General features: G+C 37.8%; 1 protein-coding gene across 1 annotated transcript in view; it reads left to right on the top strand.

Annotated features, from left to right (window-relative positions):
- The window catches only part of COL4A6 (collagen type IV alpha 6 chain), a 323,388-nt gene that overhangs the window by 897 nt on the left and 303,087 nt on the right, over positions 1-19,404 (top strand). The window lies entirely within an intron of this gene.

The raw sequence follows: 19,404 nt of genomic DNA, 5'->3' as shown, positions 1-19,404 counted from the left end.
CAACATAAACTAGCACACAAGTTTTGAGAGTGATAAGAGAGCTGAAGATGGGGGGACTTGGAAGTGCAATAAATTGTATGAGAATTAAACTTGAGCATTTGCTCCTGAGTCCCTTGACACTACCAGGTGATGGATTTGTTACCCTTGTGGATTGAACTGATACCCCTAGATGATGTTCATTTTCTGCCTGATATTTCTTTGCTTTTGTTGTTTTCTGCATCATCAAAAAGTTAAAGTAGTTAGGACACAAAAAAATCCTCCAAGTTCACATTCCACAGGCTTTTAGCTATCATCATCTATCAAACCATGTGAGAGTACAAGCAAAGGAATTTCTTTAGACATATGGACAAGAAAAATTTAATAGGTTCCAGAATATAAGGAAACCTCCAATGGGATTAGAAGGATAATTTCACAAAGTTTGAATGAGCAATGGAGTGACCAGAACAATCCGAACTGCTGTAGTTTCCAGTTACACTGGCTGCTTAGGGTGGCAGAAACTTTAGTCAACACTTAAACTCAAATATAAAGTTCTTCAACTTTTGAGTACTACTGTATTTTAAAATACATATTAATGATAGCCAGTCATTCACTATATAGATAACAAATGACCATATACTCCAAATAATTACCTTGTGAATTTCAGTAATTTAAAAATGTTTGGCCTTTAAAAACATTTTATATATTTTTAAACAATCTTTATAGAGCATTAGTTGGGTCAATCTGATAGAATTGTTTAATATATTTAGGAAAAAAATACCATTTTATCCTGACTACATTGTCTTTCAGAAAATAACAGAATGAAGTGAAATGATTTATGAAGAGAGGATAATAGCAGAAAACTTCAATTTGAAAGCTTGTGCCCCTTAAATCAGAATACCGGTTCTTATGCAAGTAAATTCTAGTCTCTTAGTTATGTGTTATTTTTAATACCACATTTACTGAAAATGCCAGGCTTTGATTAGTGGAAAAAATTGTGCAGGAATCTTGCCACTTGAGAAATGTCATGCTTGAGCAGAATAACTATTGCTGATGTTTAATATACTTTTAGGGAAATATGTACAGCTCACTCAGGATAGTTGAGAACTTCCCAAACTTTGAATTCTATCATTTAAAGTCCACAGTAGCTACTTGATGGTGGATCTTTGAATTCCTACAAGCACTGCGGTGAGTCTCCAAAATCAACAACTACTTTGATATGTGGGTTTTAGACTCTACTTCAATTTTTTTTAAAATGTCATATGCTGTGTCAGTGTGGTTAACTGGGTAATACTAAAATAAAATTTGAGTTTCTCTGAGGGCATTTTTAAAAATCTTACTTAAGTTTAGAGCTGTTTCCTTCACTGGAAACAGTGTTTACTTAGACATGGTATCTTTTATATTGTAAGGTGTTTTTTTTTTTTTAGCTATAACAAAGAGAAAGGAGACAGTCACAAGACAAGTTCTCAGAAGGTGATTCTTTTTTCTCTTTTGTCATTCTGCACTGGACTCTGTAGATGAGGTGTCATCTACTCTCAATGTCAGACCATCCTTATTTTTACTGTTTTTTGCTTCTCTGATGGTTTGAAGCATTTGCATTCTATTTAATTTACATGATCACTTTTCATGGAAATAGCTATTAGAAATTGATGGCAGGACCTATGTTGTGTTTCACTATGAGAAAGTCTTTTTCACAACGAGAATGAAATTGTCAATAACTGAACATTGGTAAGTATATAAAGATAGAGTCACTTTTGGTGCTCTTGAGCTCTTTAGGTGTTTTTAAAGCAAATCTATATGAAGAACTGGAAAGCCAAATAGCAAAACCCAGGACTAACAAGTGGAGTATCCATTAGATTTATTTTAATGGAGTGATGGTCTTCAATCAGGTGAAATATATACAAATGTATTTGAAGGAATTAGAGTCTAGGATTTCAGAATATCCATAATCATCTTTAGCTTATAAGCACCTATCTTTCTAAGCAACTTTCTTAGGGTACTCATGGCATGCAAAAATGTATTTAACCATAATTTCTAACACTTTAGGAGTTTGCACTCTCAGAATGGAGTTTGCACTCCCTTAAAAGACAAGATGTTTAAGGATAAGCTTTTTATGTGGTATACTAGTGTTGTGCTAGAAATGAGAATAGAAAGATACAAATCTCATCATGGATCAGCGTATCTAGAAGGTGAAATATATCCCAAAGTGGCCAGAATTCTTACGTTTTTTACGTTCTTTGCCCCTTTCTGCACACACTTCCAGGAAATCCTCAAATACACTCAAGTATACTCAAAGGTGAAAGCTAAATGGGAAGTTTACTTTGGTAGCAAGAGGGTGAGGGGAGAACACATGTTTGTTGTCCTTTCTACAAGAAAGTATGGATAAAGTTGCCCATAAACACAATCAAGGAAGATCTGACAGAAATGTTGACTTCTTTAGAGTAATCACTTGCACAGGTTGGTCTTTTTCATTGATTTTCACAGTCGTTATAAAAGTCAACAACGTATCACAATATCTGTTTTGCCTGTGAGTAGACAGCCTATTTGAGCCATTATAAATAATTATGATATATTGTATACATAAATATGCATTTGTACATAGATTATGTTGAGATGATTGATGATATGTCACAGATATATAAGCAAGCCACCAGGTCAATCATTAACTGACTACATAGATAATTTATAGATGATTATAATTTCATGTTACTGATAGGTAAGCCAAAAATATATTTGAAGAGTGGAGAAAGTAATATGCATTATTGTTTAATATTTTGCTGAGGACACAGATATATAACCATGTTACAAATTTATTCTGTTTTCCATTTTGATGATTTTATTTCAGTATATTTGGTTTCCTTTGTAACCCCATGTATTTCATTGTATATATTTGAGAATATTTTTCTAAAAATTATTCCATATACTACACTAGATTACAAAAAGAATCTGTGGTTTTAAAAAAGAACCCCTACTTTATGCAATTTATTTTTACAGTAAAGAAGTTTTCCCTCCTAAACTTTGTTCAGGATAAGGCGATTAGTGTTGACCATCAGTACCAAAAATCTTTTAGATTTCAGACATAGTATAAAGTAAAAGGATACACGTATTCTATAACCTTACAAACCACAGAACCAAAATATGTGCTATTGTGCTAATTAATTAGGTATAATTAAGATAAAAATGAAACTATAACCTTAATCATCAGTATATTTTGGGCTTTGCTTGCCAGAATTAGATGAATAATTCCATCATTTCACCATCATCCTTGGAACGTAGATTTTATGCCATACAGATGAGAAGACATACACACATTAAAAAAAAATATTTTAGGCAACAGTAAACTATATTAAGTTACCAAATGTTTTTTAGCTCATTGCATGTCCCGGTGAGACAGATCATAGGGCTTTTAGTTGTTTTATGTCTAATTGAATGTAAATAGAAAATCTTACTTAAGCATGCCCAAGGGAAAATGCTGATTAGGAAAATTAGCTAAAAGCAATTATCTACTCTCTTGCCTTCTTTAATTTACCTCTCTCCCATGGTTCCTTTTTATTTCCTTCTACAAAGAATATAAAAGTCAATTCCAACATATAAACAAATTTTGGAAAAAAAAAAAAAAAGCTTCCCTTACCTCAGTAAATCTAACCCCCACAATTACAATACTGCCAAACTCCTGATGATTGCCTATTCTTCAACCATTTTCCCTTCAAATTCTTATGGCCTTTACTAACTTTATGCCAAAATTACTCTTTCAAACTATTAATGTCTAACTCAAGACCAAACCCAGTGAGTTCTTTGCAGTTCTACCTCTGTCTTTTCTTTCGTGTTATTTGGTATTTTCCAGCCATTCTGAAATCTTTCTTCCTTTGATTTCGATAACACTATGTTTCATTGTTCCTCCTTAATGATTCTCTGATCTTAATCCAATTTTGCTCATTAAGCATATATTTGCTGAGCAAACACTGTTATCCATGTAGAATGCTACATGTTATCCCTGCAGTATGTACACATATCCATGTAGTTATAACGACACAGCAGTGAGCGAGTTAAGCATGATCTTTTCTGTAAACGAGTTTAAACAATTGATATCTCTCTCTGGTAGTCCTAAAATTGTGGCTTTTTACACCATTTCAACCTTCTCCTTCTTGCTTCACATATCAGTCCCCACTACACTTCCGTTATATATCTCCTAAATACAGAACCAGTAAGCTTCCATGATTCTCTAGGGGCACTTACTCTGTGGTGCTGAAATGCTTGTGCTTATACAATTATGTTTCTCTCTTCAACCTTGTCCTTGCAATGGTCAGACAAATCAGAAATGATCAATAACTGACTTCAGTCTGTCCCTGATGGGTTTTACCAACTGGCTCTTTCTTGTCTATCTTAGTGATTACTAATGTTCATTAACCTCAATAACTATCACTCAGGGTTTAAGAACGGACTCTAAAATCAAACATTTGTATTGTACTTTCTAGTTGCATAATCTAGGGCAGATCATTTTCCCTTTCTGAGACTTGATATTCTTTTAAATAGGAAAAAATAGTGATAATTTTATCCTGACCTATTTTTGTGGCTTTTCTGTGAATTAGAACAGATATGAATGTAAACATACTATGTACAAGGTAGGTGCTAAATTTCAATCCACCTGCCTCAAGTATCCTCTATTTTTTTAATTAAAATTTTTTTTCAAAGGCAGAAAGTGTCAGGGGGAAAAGAAAACAAAGTGAGAGACTGATCTTCAGCCTGTGCACTCCCCAGATGGTCACACATTCAGGACTGGATCAGGTGGAAGTCAGGAGCCAGAAGCTCTGTCTGTATCACATAGATGGACGGCAGCTACCCAAGTGCTTGCATCATCTGCTGCCTCCCAGCTGCACTAGCAAAGAGCTGGATCAGATGCAGAGTAGCTGGGACTCAACCAGTACTCCAGTGTTTGATGTGGTCTTTCCAAGCAGAGGTTTAAGTCTCTGTGTCACAGTGATGATTCGTCTGGTGTGTTTAATCTGAAGACAATCCAAAAATCATTTCTGGATTTTATCAAGTTTTGTACGACAAGATGAGAAAAAAGGAACATGTCAGAAAAGACTCCAATTTCTAGATTTTAAATCTATAACAAGGCTCATGTTTCTTTTTTCCCACTTCCACCACTATAATAATTTCTCACATTTCAAATTCATAAAGCGCTATATATTGCTAGCTCCTCAAGACTAGCCTGTGAATAGAGAGAACAAGTAATCTCATCACATGAAAATTGATTGGTTTATCCAAGGTGAGAGATCCAGAACATGATGCTTTGGATGAACCCACTGCCTCATACCATCTCTCTAGTATGGGCTTTTTCTATCTCCCTTTATCTGGATTCCATACAACAGACATGACCGTTGAGGTTTTAGTCCCTTCTACCTCTCCAAGCCCTTTTCAGGTAGCCATCTCTCTGCAGATGAAGGACTTCTAGAACACAATGTCCTCAGGCTGTTCCTTTGTCCCCTCCAGTCCCACCCCCTGTCACCTTCCTCATGTAGCTGATGTTCAGATCAGTTGTGTCTATGATACTGGATAGACATGCTGTGCATATATACCCACCCTTCCTCTTTCTCTGTTTTTCACTCTTCGCCTTCCTCCTATCTTACAGATGGCCATCTGATTCTTACTGTAAGACTAACTTTAGCAAATGTTTTTCTGATATCTTCTCTTCTTCGTATTCTCCTCTATTGCTCTCTTCAATGAATATTTAGTTCCTATTGTGTACTAGGAATTAGGATCTACTCTGATGTGGCAAGGATCTTTTTTTTCCCCCTTCGGATTCCGTGTATTTTTTTTATTTGCCCCAGTGCCCAAATTTCACTCACACATTATGGTTAAACACTCCTGATTTTTCCTTCAAAGCATTTGAACATACTGCATTCCTTTTTTACATTGGAGTTTTTGAAAGATTCTTTTCTGTGCTGGAAAAAAAATTCTTTCACCTACTTTGCTAACTATATTTTACTTATATCTGGGATCTCAATTGAGAAGAAAAAAAGTGTTCTGTGATATTATATAACCCCCATTTTTCCATTAACATGTGGTCTCCTTTATCTGGAAAACAGAAAGTACTGCCATAACATTTTCTTTTCTTTTTTTTTTTTTTTTTTTTTGACAATCTTAACATAATTAGGGTAACAAGATTCAAGCGCTACAGGAAGATGGGCAAGACAATTATTTCCGTATTGTTTCCTTAATGTATCTGATGTAAAAGGGGATTTTAAGGGAGAAGCCCACCCAGTCTCCCACCCACCCCAGGCCCCAGATGTGGGGCATGCCCCGAGGGTCTTGCTCAAGTGGTTTTGATAGTTCAACAGTTATGATTTGCTGCCACTCTCACCACTCCAAGTACAATGAGGTCGTTGAAGAATCCACTGAATGACATAGTCCATCATAGAGTCTTCGTTTACCCAGTTCTTCACTGCCAACATATAGCTGAGGTGGTTGATTGACCTGTTCTATCTTCTGTCTTTTCTTGGTTAGGGTTCTGAGTCCGGCAGTTCAATTGCAGGGATCCCCAAAGAAACTTTGTCTGAGGTGTTCCCAGACCAGATTCTTGTATGTACTAGCAAGTACAAGGCCCGGCACAGTCCATTGCCTTGATCAGCTGGTGGTTGCAATTGCTGGGTTGGTTCTGTTTCCATCCCTGTCTTCCACTGGAACCAATGGGTGTTTGCACTCTAGCCTGGTTCTGCCCAGGACATACTCAGCCCTCAAATAAACCAGTGGGAGCTGCAGCCTAGTCAGAGTGACCCACAATAACCCCAGCCAGGTGCGCCCCCTCCCCTGGTTTGCCAGTATGTGTGGCAGACTAGTCCAGTCTGTCCCACATCCCCTTCTGCTCTCATACATGTCAATGGATATTAAAACCTTGTTCCATCGGGCCTGGCGGCGTGGCCTAGCGGCTAAAGTCCTCGCCTTGAACGCCCCAGGATCCCATATGGGCGCTGGTTCTAATCCCGGCAGCTCCACTTCCCATCCAGCTCCCTGCTTGTGGCCTGGGAAAGCAGTTGAGGACGGCCCAATGCATTGGGACACTGCACCCATGTGGGAGACCTGGAAGAGATTCCAGGTTCCCGGCTTCGGATCGGCGCGTACCGGCCCGTGGCAGCTCACTTGGGGAGTGAATCATCGGACGGAAGATCTTCCTCTCTGTCTCTCCTCCTCTCTGTATATCTGGCTATAATAAAATGAATAAATCTTAAAAAAAAAAAAAAAAAAAAAACCAAACCTTGTTCCATCTAACCAGCTCAACTATCCAGCCTTCACGGATGTTGTTGGGTGTCTGTCTAGCCACCCCAGCCCCTGTCCTAGTTTTTGTACCCTTCCGTGGGGGGTGGTAACCCAAGAAGGAGGAGCCCACTCTTTCCCTCCCAGGCCACTCCCACTCCCGGATTATGCACTCTCCAGGTGGTTCTGTGGTTTAACTTTGCAGAACTAGTGGCAAGGATCTTGTCACATACTGAGCCACTTTGACCAGAGCAAGGAGAGGCAAAGTGGCCAGAATGATATAGGACAGTTTTTAAGATTTAGAGGCTTGGGAAAGGGCCAGTCAGACCTGTTCTGCATGTGCCTTAGCTCCCTGAAACCTCAGAGATTTGTCTGATGCCTGCGATGTAGTTTATTTCTCTGTGCAGGATGTCGCTGGCATTATGGTTAGTGCTGACATCTCATTATGTGGCTCACTGTCCTTTCTGGGTTTATAAACTTTGGGCAAACCCCTGTGTGCTGATTCGCAAGTTCTTGTTGAATTCCATATTTCATTGTACGCCCAGTTCCGGATCGATTTTTTCCTTCTCTAATAGTTTTTTTTTTTTTTTTTAATGTATTTATTGTTGTTGGAAAGTCAGATTTACAGAGAGAACTGGAGAGCTGATTCACTCCTCAAGTGGCCCCAACAGTCGGAACTAAGCTGATCCCAAGCCAGGAGCGAGGAGCCAGGAGCCTCTTCCAGGTCTCCCACAAGGGCGAAGGGTCCCAAGGCTTTGGGCAGTCCTTCACTGCTTTCCCAGGCCACAAGCAGGGAGCTGATTGGAAAGTGCAGCTGGGATACAAACTGGCACCCATATAGGATCCCAGTGATGCAAGGCAAGGACTTCAGCCATTAGCCTAACATGCTGGGCCCCTTCTTCTAATTCTTTATATAGTTGTTTAGAAACAAGGGTCTCAAATTTGGAATCAAACATTGCTCCCAGTTTCGAATAGTCTCCATTAACTCTGACCTTCAGGCAAATCACTAAATATGTTATCAGCTTTGAAAAATATTGTTATTTTTATTCTCCTGTCACTGTGCTTGGCTCTCCTCTTAAAATGGATAGTTAGCCCATTTTGGGGGGACCCAGTTTAGAGAAAAATTGCTTAACTGCTTTTTGGATTTGTTTTTCAAGCTTCTTATGGGGGAGAAAAAAAAGATTTACAATTGTTACTATACTTGCTCCAGTTTCCCTAAATCCATTTTGACTTTTGCTACCCTCTTTGACGGCCTACTAGGGAGATCTTGGGTCCTAGTTAAAGATTATGCCTAAAGGCATCTCCCCAGGTACCTTTGAAGCCCGGATTCCCCCTTTATCTACCAACAATAGGGCTAGCTTGCCATTATCTTTCAATCTGGTTTGCTTGCATTGAGGGGGTGATGGTGGTTGGTGTTCAGTGGAAATTTCCTTGGCCATAAAGCATACAACTGTTTCCTCAGAGAGACCAGTCTCTCCCAGAATTTTCTGGCCCCTCTGGCTGTGAGGCTGAATTGGCCTTTTGAGATACAAGTTATCTCCTGAGTAGGGCATAAAAGTTGTTATCTTTCCTTGCTCTGAAAATCTTTGAGTGACCCTTTTTCCTGAACCAAGAGTAGAGGATTCACTGAGAAATAAATAAATAAATAAATAAAACTAACTACCCTGAATCCCTAAATTCTGTGAGTAGCAGATCCCTTAAAGGTGGAGATTAACTTCGGACTTCTAAGATTTATTTTCCCTTTGAGATATATTTAAGTTGCATGCATACCTTCCAGCATGATGTGTACAACTTCAATGTACAACACATGCTCAAAACTATTATTGATGTTGATGCTGAAGAATTAATGAGAACGTATTTGAAAATTTATAGTTCACCGTTTTCCCTCCCCAAACAAAATTTCATGTGGCTCCTAAACTAAAAAGCAGACAAAAATAAGCCTTTAGCTCATTAGTCCGTTATGAATATTTATTTTTTAAAGTTATTAAGAAAAAACTAAGAAGAACATAGCAATCTGAAGTTGAGTACTATAAAAGTCAGTGTACAGTTCACTTCTGTTCAGTTTGATTATATGGGATTAAGAAATTCAGTGTTAAGTAAATAGTGGACATCGTAAAATGAAGACTTTCTGTTTAACACTCTGTCTTGTCATCTCAAGTTGTCTCAATTAAACAAACACAACAAGAAATCTGGTATTTCCAGGTCTACATTTCTCTCTCTGTCTTATGCCTTGCTAACTTGGTGGTACACATGAACACAATCTTTGATGGTTTCCAATGTATTAATGTTTGTTGTGCAACACATATGTTTATTGATTTGTCTTAATACGGTTTAAATACTCTTAATTATATATATATGATTTATTTTTATTTGAAAGAAAGAGCAAGAAAGGGAGAAAGATCTCCCATCTGCTCATTTATTTCCCAAATGGCAACAATTGCCTGAGCTGGGCTGATTTGAAACTGGGAGTCAGGGACTTGCTCCAGGTCTCCCACATTGGGGCAGGAGCTCAAGTACTTGAGAACATATATTTTTTAATGCTTTCTGAGTGTAGCAGCCAGAACTTGAATCAGCATCCATATGAGATGCTAGCAGAGGCTTAACTTGCTAAGCCATAGTACTAGCCCAGTTTTAGGTATATTTTTAAATGACGTTAAAATCTTACATCATGAAATGCTTGAAACATCCTCACAATTTCAAAATGCTGAATCATATGACAAAAAGAAAGTACAAAATGCAAGGGGTCAATATGGATTGTATCTAGGAAAACATTCACAACACTCAGATTTGTGCTGGGCCTTAAAGGAGTCCTAGAAAATGAGTAATAAATGTCTATACTCTATATTCTAAATTTTCCAGGACATCCCAGACTTCTAGTATTCTTCTCTAGGTCTCTGTAAATATATCTATGTTCATTCATGACACATGTTCACATTTTTTAAAATGTGCTAAGTACTCGGGACGTGAGCTTCTCAGAGATTATGGAAAAGATCACGGAGGAGGAACCATAATGTTGTTGGTCCATACAGCATCTTTGAGAAAATTAAATCAAAGCACCCCTTCTTCCAAGCTGGTCATGACTGTGTACCAGCTTCCCTCTTTGAGGAATCATCAGATTGGATGTCAGCCTCCATTTACCCCCTCAGACCCTTTGCAGTGAACCCTAGGTACAGCTGTATACTGCAGCTCTGGGAGGAATGAATATGGTTTCCTAGAGGACAGTGAGAAGTACTTTGGCTAAAATGACGTAATGGTTTTTGTGAAGGAGAGAGGAAAGGCTGTGCTCAGTTGGAGCACTATCACTCTACAGAGGCCTGCACACTGAATTTGATTTTCAGTGAGTGGACACGTGTACACTGTGTGTGTGTGTGTGTGTTTATGCTATTGTAATTTCTTAAGCAAGGGAAGGATAAGCCTGGTGATTTAATAGGATAGCCCACATAGAGAAGAAGCTAATGGTAAAAACCGTGATCAAAGCATAAGTCTTTACAATAAAAACAATTGAGACTGTTGATATTTATGCTTCACACATAGGATACAGAAGTTATACGTGTAGATAACTAACTGGCTTAACAAGTGTAGGCAGAATACTCCTTAGGCTGTTCAGTATTACCCCCAAATAGCAACCAATACTGTGCTTAGTAGGTGGTGGAAGACTGGGATTTGTGTCTTTAATAATCGTGTTAATAATAACAATAGCTGTCACTTAGATGTTGTTGTGGGACAGGTGATGGGTCATTAGATCAAAATTTAGAATGCTTCTCTGTAATTTTCTGGCTCTTCCCCCTTGAGTTATTCTAACTATTTTGTGTTCCATTGTTTCATTGGAGAAGGTATAGTGCCTACTGAATAAGAGTTGTTAAGATGTTTAAATAAGATCACGTGCATAACGTTTTTAGAATGTTCCTGGCTCTGAATAACTTTTAACTAAATGTTACTTGACATTATTGAGTTAACATTGTAATTATTGTCAGGAATATTTTTTTATCCTTAAAGATTTATTTATTTATATTGGAAAGGCGGATATACAGACAGAAGGTGAAACTGAGAGGAAGAGCCTCCATCTGCTGCTTCACTCCACACGTGGCCACAATGGCTAGAGCTGAGTCAGTCCTATGCCAGGAGCCAGGAGCCTTTTCCGAGTCTCTGACGTGAGTGTAGCGTCCCAAGGCTTTGGGTCATCCTCTGTAGCTTTCCCAGGCCATAAGCAGGGAGCTGAGAGGGAAGTGGAACAGCTGGGGCATGAACTTGCACCCGTATGGAATCTTGATGCATGCAAAGCAAGGCTTTAGCCACTAGGCTATCATGCTGGGCCCTATTGTACTTAATGCAAACCACTTGATTTGCATGTTTTCCATTTTACTAGTCCTTGTCAAATCTACTTTGCACGATCTTATCAAGTCACATAACATTTTGCCTTTATTAATTATCAACATATTTATTGCTGTGTGTACAATATTCTTGCAAAAGGAAATGTAGAAGACAAAATTGGGAAATAATCAATCATGGATTAAATTTGGTAGCGATTTGTTTTTGTTGTGATCTTAAGACTTAAATATCATTTTTAAAAGAAGTAGTTATTTATTTGTAAACTTGCATTAGAGAGAGAGAGAGAGAGAGAGAGAGAACAAGAGAGCGAGTGAGAGAGAGTGATTTTCCATCCATGAATTCACTTCTCAAAAGGCTGAATGATCAGGGATGGATTAGGCTGAAGCCAGGAGCCTCGGACTCCATCTTGGTCTCCCATATGGATGGCAGGGACCCACATACTTGGGCCATCTTCAACTGCCTTCCCAGGTATATTAGCAGGGACCTGAATAGGGAATGAACAGCTGTGCTCATACAGCATGACAGTGTCAAAAGTGGCAACTTAGCCTACTGCACCAAAATACCCACCCTTTAAATCTCAAACTTGTGGCCAAAAAAAACTCCACCTTATTTGCTGAGTTTTATGTCTCGGTGAGATGATCATAGTAGTAACAGTATACTGTGTCAAGAAGCTTACAAATGGAAGCCTTTCATTTCCAGATTCTTCTACTCCCCGACTCCCCCTACAAGAACCTGCTCTTCCTGAATCCCAGCTAATGACTAACAGGAGCATGTTGGAAGAGATCTGTAGCTTTCCCTCCATTGCCGTTCAGCACCTGTTTTGTGCCCTCAACCTGGAATTTTCAGTTCTTAAGGTTTGAGTGTACCTGAGGTTCCCACTCTCCCTGATGACCACAACAGCCAAAGGTGAAGAGAAAAAAGTGCTGCTTTTCTATATCACGCCATAGTCTAATCATAGCTTAAGTCAGTGGGGGAAGAAGTTTGACATAAAATAATGTACTTTGGAATCGATTTGACAGCAATTCTTTTCAGGATTATAAAGGTTTGCACTAATACTTTTTATGTGCACATTTGTCTGAAAGTTGTGTTATACCCTCCCAGTATATACCTGTAAGAGTATGTATTCATTTGAGATTTCTTCTTTTATTCATGGTGTTAAATGTCTTCTAAAATTTTGTAACAGTCTCAAGATTATAGAAAGGTTTTTGAGTATAAGAAAAGTTTTTTTTTCCTTTAGCTACTGGAGAATAAATATTCAACATGATGCGTGATGCCACATCACCACAAAACAAAACTTTATTATGTTTTTTCCTTAAAAAAAGGTTATTTATTCCACTGTCTAGCCATTTTTTCTATTTTTAAAGAGCTCTTACTAAATATTTTAAGTAACAAAGCATTAAGATATATCTAAAAAACGTTAAATACATATACACACACACACAATAAAATAATGAATACTGTATAAGCATCAGCCAAAGTATGAAATAAAGTATCCTTAATGCAATTGAAACCACCTGTGTACCACTCTCACAGGCTCATTCCACCATCTTGAATTTTTGTCTGTGTTAGTCATTCCTATATTGAGATTCCTAACTGTGATTCAGGTAGAATAATTAAAACCCTAAAATTATATGTGAGGTGGAGAGGAGCTTCTTCTGGTCCTTGCTTAGCTCCAACTTTGGATCCCCACCCTCTCTTGCCATCAGGATCGCCCCGGAGCCCCCCTACCCCCTGGCCAAAAAAATAGAATAGATAAATACAAGGAAAGCTTAGAACCAAACAGGAAACGATCAACGTGGCTTCACATATACCTTACTAGGTAGGACACAAAGATTAGTTACCCTTCACTAGGGTATGGAAGATTTCTCTGCACACCCCTCTTAAAACTGTTCTGCACCTCAGCTGTTGACAAAGGCCTTGTTAGATTTATAAGTCAGTTTAGATTATCCTAAAATCTACCAAGTTCAGCAAAATTATGCATCAACACAATAAACTGTTAAATACTAAAATGAAAACAGACACTAGAGAGCTGAATAGTACCCTATAGCCACTTTAAGATGTATAGCAGCCGGTTCTGTGTACAAACAAAAATTGAAATGTCAATGAAGTAGTCACAGGGTGTGGTTAAGAACTCACACTATTATAACGTATTGATTACTCAATACCATGTCAATTAATTCCATAATGTTGTAAATTGTTGTTGATGTTGTGCTGGGGCTTCTAATTGATCGGGATGATATTCTGCCAGCTCTGCCTTCAGACCAGAGAAGGCCTCCCCAAGAAACTGTTGAATTTGTCTGGACAATAAGATGCTGGACTCTATGCTTGGTATATGTTAACAACGAAAGAATCTTGACTTAATTTGAACTGTAATACTGCAACAAGGTGGAGGAATCCACCATAGGGGGAGGGCACGGGGAGGGGATGGGGGAATCCCAGAGCCTATGAAACTGTGTCACATAACGCAACGTAATTAATTAAAAAAAAAAAAAAAAAAGAATTATCCTCACCAAAAAAAATTTATGTGAAGTTTGTAGTGTCAGTGTGCTTTTTCTTGAGGAATGTGTTCATAGCTTTGATGAAATTCACATGGATAAAGGCAAGATATATGTGAAGTATTAGATTTCATGGAAAAAATTTCTATAATCAAAGCACATGCTTTCCCATCATTCCTTCTTTGTATTCTGGTTTTCTTCCCAAACCAATTCATGAAGATGCATTTGTTTCTTCTATAAGGATTTATTTTCTTTTCTTTGAGAAACAAAGAGAAAGGAATTGTCTATCAGCTAGTTCACTTCCCAAACGGCCACAATGACCAGGGTTGGGCCAGATCAAAGCCAGGAGACAGGAGACAGAACTTCCTTCAGGTCTCCCACCTGAATATAAGGCCCAAGCACTTGGGCCATCCTCTGCTACTTTCCCAGGCAGAGATGCATTTCTTAAAATGTTGCTTTCTAACAGCCATACCCAATTGCTTCTTCTCACTCATCATCCTCTTGTTCTTCCAGACTCTTTCTCTTGTCTTTTAGAATCTCTTGATAGTCCTCATATTCCTCATTTTGACAACATAATATCTAGCTCATATATTTGTAAGGATTAGCTACAATGATTTTTTAAAGATTTATTTATTTTTATTGGAAAGTCAGATATACAGTACAGAGAGGAGGAGAGACAGAGAGGAAGATCTTCTGCCCACTGGTTCACTCCTCAAGTGGCCACAATGGCCAGAGCTGAGCCGACCCGAAGCCAGTAGACCGGAGTTTCTTCGGGATATCCCATTGCAGGCACAGGGTCCCAAGGCTTTGAGCCATCCTCAATTGCTTTCCCAGGCCACAAGCAGGGAGCTGGATGGGAAGTAGGGCCACAAACACACGAATTGGCTGCCATATGGGATCCTGGGGTGTGAAAGTCTAGGACTTTAACCACTAGGCTATGGCGCTTGGGCCAATGACTTTTTTTTCAAGTTCTCAGTTATTGCATGTACCATATAAATTGCATGTACCCAATAAATTCTGGCTGTTACTGGCAGTTAGTTCTCAGAACATCTCATCATATTCTAGTCATTTATCGAAGATATTGCTAATGGCTAAAGGTCAGAGTAAGATACTCAGTAATCACTATCTCAACTTCTTGCACTGCTATTCGTTAATCTACTAGCTTTCCTATATCTATTAGAAGCCCTGATTAAAGCAGTACCAGTGATCCATAGTCTTCAGGAGAACATAACTTACTGAGAAGATAATTAGCCTTAAATACATTTATGTGTGTAGTGTAACTTTATTTGTAACTTGTATATAAAAATATGCATATTTATGGAGTACTTGTAATGTTTCAACACATGCATATATTGTGTAATGTTCAAATCAGGGTGGAAATCTATCTCCTCCTAAATTAATAATTTTCTAGGATGAAAAAGCATTCAAAATATTTTCTTGCTTCTCTTTTTTAAATGTTAAAATGTTAAATATTTGTTTAAATGTATTTAGATATATATTTGAAGTAGCTGCAGCAGATGATTTTGAAAGTTTTTACCAAAGATAATGCATTTATGAAGAGATCTTTACACTTCATATTGAATATTGCACAATGTATTCATTTATCATGCCAGTACATGCTACCCCCAAATAAGCATGTTTTTATGTATCTGTTGATTATTTTAATTCCTACTAGAATAAAGAATAATACATTCTTTCCTTTATTATGTCGGTCCATTCTCGTGTTCTGTGATATTTTTATTTATTAATTTATATTAATGTTACATTAATTTCAACAGATTCAATGTGATTCTTAGATAAATTTCTAAGAACATAGTGATATTCCCTTCATCCCTCCCTCTTTCCCTTCCTCTTTCCCTTTCATCCTCCTCCAATCTCCCTGTTTTTTAGTTTTTGAGAAAACATTTTAACTTTACATTATAGTAAAAAGGTTTAATTAGTTCGCCAAATAGAAAGTTTGATATAGATATTTTTATTTTACTTTTGTGAAAAAGATCTAAATTTTATGAAAATGCTATAACCAATAATCAAATGTACAAATGACCATTTCACCCACATACAGTGAATTTTAAAGTAATCACAGTTAAAACTAGAGTAGTGTGACATCCTTAACCATTGGTTTGATAAAGGTATAAAGCAAAGTTTTGAAATGTCTTATTTTATCTATATTGTATCTGTAGTGTCTCTCCTGTACAGCACAACACCAGAATTTCTATCCAACTTTTATTTGAAATTCCTTAATATAATTTCTTCCAATCCTCTACCATGCTCACAAGTCTATGATTACCATCTCTCTTGACTTCTATGAGATTATGTTTTTAGTAGAGTCAATGATATCAATGATATCAATGATATTGACTGTGTTTGGCTTTGCGTGTTTAATTCTGTTCTCAGCCTCGTCACCTTATAGAAATGGAGAGGGTAAAAATATAGTTCATCCTACCTTCAATATTCAGTTTTTGGTCTGCACTACTAAATAGGTAAATGAAAGTGCCAATCCTAATCAAGAAGGGCACCTACTTGCTTCAATTGGCAGTGGAGCAAGCTACTGTGGATAGGCCATTGAAGAGCTATATGCCTTTTAATCACTGTGTACTTGGAATAAAATGAGAGGAAGAATTTATACCAAGTCACCAGTCCCCTAAGCTTGTCCTTTTTATTTTTCATGTCCACTATTAGCTTCCAATAACAATGACATACCTTTGTTTATGTTCATGACAGAAACCTTACAATATTTTATGGTACAAACATCTGAGAAGTGCCAAGGGGACTACTGGGGCTTTTACTACCAGATAAAATCAGCCAAGCTATGTTTTCCCTCTGCTGCAAAAAGTATTTCTCCTCATAACTGCTATCCATTGTCTCAGAATTGAGTAGGTTATGCTGTCATAACAACCAACTCCACATATCTTGGTAGCTTAAAATAACCAAAGTTTATTTCTTATTTACATTATGTGTCCGTCATGGGTCACCTATGGGACATTATGTGATCCTCAATAAAAAAAAAACTGATATAGAACAGCCACCATCTGGAAAAGTGGATAATTGTCATAGCTAAGGTGAGGAGAGCTCTGGGTATCTCAAACTGCAACTGTCAATGAAATCTTTTGGATGGGACACATGTCACTTTTTCTCACAAGCAATTGATCAACTCTGGTTAGGGATCAGTTAGGGGGACAGAAAGTACAATCTAGCTTGCATTCTGAAGGCAGACAGCTGGAAATATTCAATGGAGATCACCCCTCACCCTCCTTATTTAATATACCTTCCAGATAGATAACATTGGTCTCTCCAGCCCTACCCCCTTTCGCTGAAACACTTGGCTAAGTCACTTCCTTTAAGTTTCACCTATTCTTGTTTCATTGCATTGGCAGAAACCAAGCAAATGTTGGATTGGCTTGTTGATTATTATGCACATTGCGTTTTAATGCAAGGTGTTGTTTCATGATGCAAGACTATGTGTTTCAATGTGCAACGGTGGAATATTTTACTTCTGATCCAAATTCTTTCCACCTCTTCAGTGTTTCTGCACTGTGTACCAAAGTGACTAGTTTAGAATGATTTTTTTAAAATAAAATGCTCTTCTTTTACTTCTCCTCAACTCCTACTGTTTACTGTTATGATAATAAAATTACCATCATTCTGAGATCTTTTGATGGTAAAGAAAGAGTAAATTATTTTCCCAAGGGTACGTAACTGGTTTATACTAAACTAGAGGTTAGAATTCAGGTTTTCAGCTCATAATCTACTGTCTTTTTTTTTATTATGCTGAGTCCCAGTAGAAAGATGTAAAATTGATGGTAAAATTAATTTTCTCGTAGAGAACTGGCAACAACATGATCTGGTCTTTAATCTAGAACAGAAGGAATTTTCCAGTTAAATGTTTCCTTTTGGGTATATTGATTAATCCCATGCAAAAAAATCACATTTGTGAGATTTGTATGCCAACAAACATGTATTGTTGGGTGAAGCAAATGGATTAAGGGTATGACCCTGACCATCTGTAAGATCCAAACAAATAAAAACTTCCATCACCTTTGCTTCAACTCGGTTTAGGACATTATGTGCATTGAAATTTTGAAGGATTGCTTTCCATCAGCATTTAGAATATGATATGATGTTCAGGAATTAAAAGCAGAAATACAGTCAGTAGTCTGGTAAGAGCATCACCTCATAGTTCACTTAGCCTGTGTCAAATTACTATTCCTTTTATATGACATTTGCAGGTTCTTGGGAAGGATGATTTACTATAAAGCTCTTCCAAAATAACTCTGTCTCAACTATATTTTCTGTTGATGATGGCTTAGGAACAGGTCCTAGTCAATGAAATTGCCACTAAAGGGCCGAGATAATAAGCAAAACACTTCAGAAGTAAAGCTGTCTTAATATACAGGCACAGATTTCTTGTTAAGGTAGCAATCAACTAAGGCCAGCACAGTGGCTCAATGAGCTGATCTTCCATAAATTTGCTATGAAGCCTTTAAGAAGTTTATCATTATCATTTGCATTTTGTTTTTGTAACTTTTTTCAATGTCTTGCCACTTTGTATGGTACCCATAGGTGTGTTAAACTTTGAAGGGGCACGGCAAAGTGGCCTAGTGGCTAAGGTCTTTGCCTTGCACGTACCAGGATCCCACATGGGAGACCTGGAGGAAACTACTGGCTCCTGGCTTCAGATCAGCTCAGCTCCAGTCCTTGTGGCCACTTGGGGAGTGAATCACCAGATGCAAGATTTTTCTCTCTGTCTCTCCTTCTCTCTGTATATCTGCCTTTCCAATAAAATAAATAAATCATTTTTAAAAAAAAGATAATTTAAACTTTTACTTAATGACAGCTGATTTATTGAAATTAACTGAAATAATATAACAATATCCATGCCATTAGAGTAACTCAACCATAGATGTTATCAACCAATTCCCAAAAAATATTCTTAGAGACAAGGAGGCCAACATGCATCTATTAGTATCTATTCATTTTATCCAATCACTTAAGGGGCCTTTTGTGATACAATGGGTTAAGACACTTCTTGCAACGTTTGTATCCCTTATCAGAGCACTGGTTTTAAAGCTGCTCCACTTTTGAATCACCTCCCTGCTAATGTGCCTGGGTACAAGACAAATAATGGCCTAAATAATTGGGCCCTGCCAGCCATGTGCGAGACCGGGATGAAGTTCCTGGCTTCTAGCTTTGGCCTGACCCAGCCCCAGCTCTTGCAGCCATTTGGGTGATGAACCAGAGCATGGAAGATCTCTCTGTCTCTCTGTAACTCCCTCTCTCTTTGTCATGCTACTTGCCAAATGGATAAATAAGTTTTAAAAAAAATCACCTAGGGGGGCCCAGCGCAATGGCC

The sequence above is a fragment of the Ochotona princeps genome, chromosome X, assembly GCF_030435755.1.
Source record: "Ochotona princeps isolate mOchPri1 chromosome X, mOchPri1.hap1, whole genome shotgun sequence".
Lineage (NCBI taxonomy): Eukaryota > Metazoa > Chordata > Mammalia > Lagomorpha > Ochotonidae > Ochotona > Ochotona princeps.
This window is presented reverse-complemented; position numbering and strand designations above follow the sequence as displayed.